The 8,133-nt window shown below is 41.1% G+C and overlaps 1 non-coding gene across 1 annotated transcript; it reads left to right on the top strand.

Moving 5' to 3' along the window:
- The first annotated feature begins 250 nt into the window (after positions 1–250).
- Positions 251–321, top strand: LOC113833961. The gene has a single exon (XR_003482163.1). It is a non-coding gene; the product is annotated as a small nucleolar RNA SNORD123 (small nucleolar RNA).
- The last annotated feature ends 7,812 nt before the right edge of the window (positions 322–8,133 follow it).

Genomic DNA, 8,133 nt, shown 5'->3' with positions numbered 1-8,133 from the left:
CACACACACACACACACACACACACACACACATTTCCTCTCTCTGTCCCTCTGTCTCTCTATTTCTCTGTGTCTCAAGCATGCATACACACACTTGCTCTCTCTGTGTGTCTCTATGTCTGTCTCTCTGTCTCTCTGTCTCTCTGTGTCTCTTTCTATCCCTGTCTATCTCAAGCATAAACACACTCAACTACTGCAGATAAGCCTTGTGTACAGGGTCAAGCTGACAAAAGCTGTGGTTCACAACTGTTGGTGAAAATGATGAATTCTGGGGCGCTGATCCATGTGACTTGAAAAAACGCCATCCATTTCCTGACTCACCTCAGATTCCATTCAGAAATATGAGGCAGCACATGACTGCAAACTAATGCAATGATTTTGTGTTATCTTTATATTCCCTCCCAGGGCCTGATTGCAGCCAAAGAATGGAGCAGGGAGGAGCTGAAGAGAGCCTGGCCTAGGAGACTTGAAGACAACTGTGGGCCACAGTTGGCTTTCCCAGGAAGCTCACTAACTGTGGACTTTGAAATGTAACAAAACTACTAAATTACTTTTTAAAAAATGTCCTGGAATCATGACATTTTATGTTTTCCTGTTCATGAGCCAGGTAGATGTTGCAATTACCACTTGACAATTTTTCACACTGGTTTCCAAATTTCCAAGATTGTCTGGTCCTTTATTTATTTATTTATTTATTTATGTTTGTTTGTTTGTTTAGCAGGGTTGCTCTGTGTAGTCCAGGCTGTCCGGGAACTCACTCTGTAGATCAGACTATCCTTGAACTCAGAGATTTGCCTGTGTCTGCCCCACAAGTGCTAGAATTAAAGGCACGTGCCAACATTGCCCAGCTAATCCCATCCCTTTTATCACAGCTAAGCCCTGGTTCAAAGACATGAAGCTTGACGTCACTGTAGCATTGCTCAGAGCAGCTCCAGGGTTACTTACTTCATAGGATTCTGAATACCCACAGTTGTAGTTACAAATTACCCATGATGGCCAGCCATGCAGGTTTTCACAGGCCAAGGCTTTTGCACATCAGAAGAAGGCACCAGATCTTATTACACATGGTTGTGAGCCACCATGTGGTTGCTGAGAATTGAACTCAGGGCCTTTGGAAGAGCAGTCAGTGCTCTTAACTTCTGAGCCATCTCTCCAGCCGCAGGCCAAGGCTTTTGAAATAGAAAGGTTGAGTGAACTTTCAAAGCCTTCTCTAGTCTCTTGAGCTTCACCAAAGTCCTTTTAGGGTTCCTGTGCCCCAAGAAAGCTCCCTCCCCTTGAGTACCCACTTCCCTTAGTGGTGTTAAGGAAACTAGATTTGTTTGAAAAGAGCATTGTACATGTCTGTAAGTTGTCATCACACACACACATACACATTCTTATACACATACAAGCACATATACTCACACTCATAGACAACAGACACTCATACACACAAACTCACACATACACACAGATACACACTCACTCTGTGTGTCTCTCTCATACACACACACACACACAGATACACACACACACACACTACACTCTCTCTGTCTCTCTCTATCTCTCTTATATACATACACAGATACATGTGCTCTCTGTCTCTCTTTCTTTATCTCTCTTATATACACACACAGCCACACAACCACACTCTCTCTGTCTCTCTGTCTCTCTGTCTCTCTGTCTCTGTCTCTGTCTCCTCTCTCTCTCTCTCTCTCTATCTCTCTCTCTCTCTCTCTCTCACACACACACACACACACACACACACACACACACACACACAGAGCATAAACAGATCTGATACAGCAGATTATTCCTGACCCTTAAGGTGAAGTTCCACCTGTTCCACACTGCTAGGGTGTATGAGGGCGCTCTCAGCATGGCCCACCCTACAGTCTCTACCCAAGGTCTACCTTGGCTTCCCAGGACTGATCAGAGAGATATGACCATGAACTTTGTCCCCAGTTATTCCTGACAGTTGACACAGAATGACCTACCATCACCCACCCCAAGTGAATTCTTCTTACCAGTGACCTCTCAAATTCAACCCACACTAAGCATGGCATTCTTTCACCTCATAGCTATGTTCAAAGAAGCAGCCTGGTTAAGTGAGAAGGAAGTAGCTTCAGGGTGTACCCAAACACCCTTAGGAAGACATGCTTGCTCTCTGAATGGCAGTGAATGTCATTTTCAAGTTATTTTTTTCTTGACATGTTCCCAGAAACTACAAGCGTTCAGTAGGGCATCACAATTTACTTCTGCTACATTTACAGAAATCAAAGCATTCTGGAAATCTGCAAGATTTTGTTTCATATTTGTGTGTGTGTGTGTGTGTGTGTGTGTGCATATGATAGAAATCATAGCTAGATTTCTAGATATTTTTTCTGGCAACCCAGTATCCTTCAGATAAAGCTGGTGCCCACAAAGCAGTTCCAGTTGTCTTTTAGAAGCATGGTATGGGGAGAAGAAAAATGCTAAGTTTAAATGATTTTTTTGGATTATCTACAGGAAAGGCAGATGGTCTCTGGCATGAAGATAAAGCATCCTTTTAGTTTCCTTTGAGTTATTTTCTGACATTGAGACTCGTATGTCTTGAGTGTTTATAAGCAAAAAAGTGACTGTACTTACTTAATTTAAAAAAGATATTTTGACTTATTAGCTAATATCTCCTACATTTTTCTGTCTCTGAGAAACAGAATTTTCAGGGGACATAAATAGTTTCAGAAATACATTTTTAAAAATATATTTAGATTTTGAAGCACAAATTTCTGTGTCCCAGTTTATTTCAATATTTACCAGCTAAATTTAGCATAAGGACCTTGAATTCAATAAAAGGGATATTTGTAGAATTAATCCAAAGGGGGCATGTCTTGTCAAGCAAATAGGAGGAATAAAGGCTGTTGGGATCTTGTGGCTCTCTGTCAAAATTCATTTCTGACCTTTCTTTCCATTCCTGCTATTAATGCCTTAATTCCATATGTCAGTTTCTCTCACTCCAAATACCAACACCTCATCTAATACTGAAAACAGTGATTGCTCCTCAAACAGCCTCACCCCTCAACCCAAAGAGGAACATCGAGTTTGATGACACAGGACTGATTTTATGTGAATTGCAAAACACCTGTTTTTAAAACAAAAAACAAAACTTTGTTGCAGCTGGATGGAGCCTTGCTATTCAGTTGGAGACAACAAGATGAACACTGGGTGAGGTTCCATCATGCAGATGTTAACTCACAGATGTGACTTCCTACCTGATTCTGCTCAAAACTTAAGGCAGAGGCCGAATTACAGGCACTGTTTTAGTCTGTAACTGGATATGAGTAGGAGCCAGGATGATAGTGAAAAGGACGCTTAAATCCTGGCTGGGGCCCCTAGTAACTGCTCTTAACCATGATTGTTGAGTTGACTGTACTGAGAAGAGATGGGAGGGGATAACAAAGTTGACCTATGGGTGTGTCTGTGGTGGTGGGGAAGGGGACATGGAAGTTTTGTCAGATCGACAAAAACTAGAGTTGCCTGGGAAGAGGACACCTCAGTTGAGGAACTGTCTCCCTCAGATTGGCCTGTGACATATGTGAGATATCTTAATGTCAAACAAGAGTGCAATTCCATAAAGAGGGAAATTTCTATTGAAGATGACTAAGGTTGGTACAAGCTATTCAATAGTTAAATAAGGTAAGACACTGAAATACTGGTGCAGGGATCAACAAAGAAAACAGCATAGTAGAGAGTCCCACAAATGGCCAAAGTAGGCTCTTTAACAGAGGTGTCATATAGCTTGCTGGGGAGAAAAGAGACTCAACACCAGAATCTAAGGCAATTGACCAAGTCACTTCCCGCAAGTCATTCATTCAAATAGCTTCAAAGTAGATTGAAGCAAAAATTAAAACAAAACATTAAAAACACTCAGGAAAACTCATAAGCAGCTATCCACATGACCTCTGGCTAGGGAAGCAGTTTTTAGAAGAAGAAACAGAGACTAGCCATAAAGAAAAATCAATGCAACAAACCACATTAAAGTTTAGAACTTCCAAGCAAGGATACACAACTTAAAAGCAAATAACAAAGGTGGCAGGCAGTGTATATTCCCAATCTCCAATCAACCCTCTCGGAAAGAATTAAGCCATACAAAAATGGACAAGTGTAGCAAGCATTCAATGGTTAATAGGCATAATAGTATCATGAAACCCCTTCCCCAAATCACAAAAGCCAACTAAAATAAGGGGGCATTTAATATCAGACTGGCTGAAATTAAGAAGTCTGGCAATATAAACTAACATCAGATATTGGCGAAAAGAATTCTGGAAGTGTGAGTTGTTACAATCACTTGGATTTTTGGGCATTTTGGGGGTCTCTTGTAATGTTGAAAATGCACATTCCATTACACCCGCTGGGCAAGGGAGATATGGAAACTACGGTCAGTTTATCAGTTAAACACTAATCATAAACAACTTACCTTGAATAATTTATGGAGGCATGCACAATAGCTAAGTGGCCCAAACATGATAAATGCTAAACTCATGACTTCTAGTTCTGAAGCGAGGGAAGATGGTAGAGAGGTAAACAAAGGCCACCAATTTTAGATGTGATCTTGTTTTTCCATTAATATAAAAATAAGAAATAGTGCAGATATTGAAAATGTTAAGATCAAACAGGGCAGCTTTGGTAGATGCTCATTAGATTAGCAGCCCTTTCTGAATCCTCAAAAGATTTCCTAATTCAATAAAGAGGGTTAACGGGAAGAAAGGAAGCACAGTGAGCTGGTACAGGAAGCTCATTAAATGGTTTTGTCCTGAAGAAAAATAGTCTGTAACAGCTGGAGGGACATGAGCAAAGAGGGCTGCTCTATAAGTGGGTCACTGGGAGAAGGTTTTCACATTGCTTGGAAGGCTTCTATGGACAGGGTCAGAGTATCAATGTAGTAGGAAAACAAGGTAATCCCAGGACAAAGGCCTTGCTGAGCTAAGAGACCATAGGATTTGTGTTTAGAGGGAGCAGGGTCCTCCTAGAATTACCAAGGGAAAGTGGACCAGAGCTAAGGTCAGGATTGAATCTTTATGGATGCACAGGGAGACCTGATCCTCTGGGGACTTCTGTTTTCCTAACATTGCATGAGCAGACCTTTCGTGTGGAGCAGGGAGCAGATATGGATGTTAGAAAGGAAAAAGGGAACTATAGAGTAAACACAATGCACGTCAGGAAAATTAACTTCCTAAGGAGCCTGTTCTAGAGTCTCCACAGCTCCAGAGAGACCCATGTTCTTAACCTAAGATGCACTCAATCAGCAACCTGGTGGGTTCTGCCCAACATCTTTAAGCATCTCCAGTACAGGTGGAAGTTGGGGGATGGTAGAATCCATGATTTACTCAGATAACAGGCAAGGGGAGCAGGGACACTGAGGAAGTTTGTGAGAAGTACTTTTGGGAACACCACGTCATGTGACCAGCTTTTAAACATCCAGAGACAAAACTGGTGATGGCATCCATGGGCTGGAATGTGGCACACTAGCTGCGATACAGGAACCATGGTCATGGGAGCCTGGTTTTCCAAGGTCTTCCCCTGCCATGGGAGTTATAAAGGAGAGGTTGGTGTTTGTTGAGAGTGATAGATAAGAAAGTGTTCTTGGAACAGAAGATGAAAATCTTAGATGTAGGATCAGTGCTGACATTAAGATCTCAAAATCTTTAATGAGTGACTATGGCATTGAAGTTCAGCATATAATAACTATAAAAAATCATGTTGTAATTTTGAGTGTCTGATTAAAAGGAGGGAAAAGACATCTATGAAGTAAATCATGAACCCAAGGAATAAAGAAGCATCCAGTCCTTACTCCAAACCATACATCCTTGCTGCTATAGCAACCTGCATCTGCAAGTCTCAGCATAGTAAACTTTAACAAGCAGACAATGGAATCAAATGTTGATCTCCAGTGCCTCCTTGGCAGAGATAGCAGTAAACTGTAACCAGTTGGACTGATTAGAAGTATCTAGAGACATTTTCCAAACTTTAAAAGCCATAGCTGTGCTTGCACACATTGAGTCCGTCTCCGTGGGGTGGGGCCAAGACCTGTGACTGAAGAATTTGACAAGCACACTTGTTTAAAAACAACCATAACTTGCACAGGTCTGCACTAGATGGGGTCCTGGTGCTGAAAGATGTGAACATAATCCCCCAGCCCTAACCAGAAGCAATCTTGCCTTGATAATAACCATTCACAAATGGAAATTTAATTTTATCCAAAGGAGTCTCACTGGGGACAAACTACTTTTAAGAGTAGGCCCCATACCCAGTAGTAGATGCCCAACAGAAAAAAAAAAAAAAAAAAAAAAAAAAAAAAAAAAAAAAAAAAAAAAAAAAAAAAAAACACAATAGCATTTTTGAGGTTCCTTATCTTATTCAGGCTTTTTATTTTATTTTTACATTTATTATTTATTTATTCATTCATTCATTTTTACCTTACAGGTTTTTCATTTATATTATGGCTTCTTGTTGTGGGGTTTTATGGGATTCCTGAATGTACAAAGGAGTGTGTGTCTGTATCTCTATCTGGTTTTTGTGACTTTTATTGAACTCTTTTCCTTCTGTTTGTTTGTCTAGTCCTATTCCAATTCACTAGAATTTGTTTTATCCTATTGTGTTTTGTTTTATTAGTATCCATTTGAAGCGTGTCCATTTTCTATTGAGAGACAAGAATGGGATTGACCCAGATGGCAGGGAAGATGGAGAGGACCTGGGAGGAGTAGAGGGAGGAGAAACTTTTAATTTTTAATTTTTAAACAATCTTATTTTACATACCAATCCCAGTTCCCTCTCCCTCCTGTTTTCCCATCCTCCCAACCATCTCACCATCCTACCTTCCCATTCACTCCTCAAAGAGGGTGAGGCCTCCCATGGGGAATCAAAGTCTGTCACATCATTTGAGGCAGGACCAACCCCCCCCCCCCCCGCGCGCCATTAAGGCTAAACAAGGTATCCCTCCATTAGGAATAGGCTCTAAATAGCCAGTTCATGCACTAGGGTTAAATAAGGGTACCACTGTCAGTGGCCCCTAGACTGACCAAGCCCCCAACTCTTGGTCACATTCAGGGTGCCTAGTTCGGTCTTAGGTCTTATGCAGGGTCCCCAGACATCAGTCTGGAGTCAGTGAGCTCCCACTTGCTCAGGACAACTGTTTCTGTGGGTTTCCCCAACATGGTCTTGACCCCTTTGATCATATTATCACTCCTCCCTCTCTACAACTGGGAAGGGAAAACTCAATCATAATATATTGTATGAAAAAAATCTAATTTCAATAACAGAAGGATAAATAAACAATAAATAATGAAAAAGACATGAAGTTAGTATGGGGTGCTGGGGATGGATGGACAGGAAGTTAAAGGAAAGAAATTATGGTATATGGTCATATTGCATTTGTCCATGCCTAAAATTCTCTAAAGTTAAAAAATAATTAAAAAATAATTAAATGTCAACTCTCTTGTATGGTACTGGCAGCCCCGAGAGGACAAAGGTGGCAGTACCTAGCTGTCCTCTTGTCCATCTCTAGTGTTCTCCTGCAGGGTTTCCTACTTCCTGCAGAGTGCCTCTTGGCCCCCAGGCTGCGCTGAGACAGGCTTCTTAGGAAGAATCTCACACAATCCAGGAGACTTCTCATACCTGATCCCTTGTTCAGAGGCTCATGAAAATATTTACTTTATCAATCGACTTATAGCATTATGCTTATTAATAATATTCTCTGAAAATGTTTAATTTATTTCTTTAGGGGATATCTACATTCATATTATCCCCCCTTTCTCTCTCTTGCTCCTTTTTTTTCTCTTACACACACACACCTCTCACACACACACACTTTTTCTTTTTATTTGGATCAGAGTTCACCTTTTTATTTTGTTTTGTTTGTTTTAAATTGAGACAAGAGCTTGTTGCAACAGTGATTCTTGGTTGTCAACTTGACAAATATGGGAAGAGGGAACCTTGCTGATGAATTGCCTCTATCAAATTGGCTAGTGGCATTTTCTTGGTTGTGAACTGATGAAAGGGGCCTAGCCTATTGTGGGCATGGAGACCTTGAGCAGAAGGTCCTTGGTTCTCTAAGGAAGCTGGTTGAACAGAAGAATAAAAAGCAAGCCAGTGAGCAGCTTGCCTCCGTGGTTCCTGC

The sequence above is a fragment of the Cricetulus griseus genome, chromosome 2 (genome assembly GCF_003668045.3).
Source record: "Cricetulus griseus strain 17A/GY chromosome 2, alternate assembly CriGri-PICRH-1.0, whole genome shotgun sequence".
NCBI lineage: Eukaryota > Metazoa > Chordata > Mammalia > Rodentia > Cricetidae > Cricetulus > Cricetulus griseus.
The sequence above is the reverse complement of the archived record's forward strand: the minus strand, read 5'-3'. Positions and strand labels throughout refer to the sequence as shown.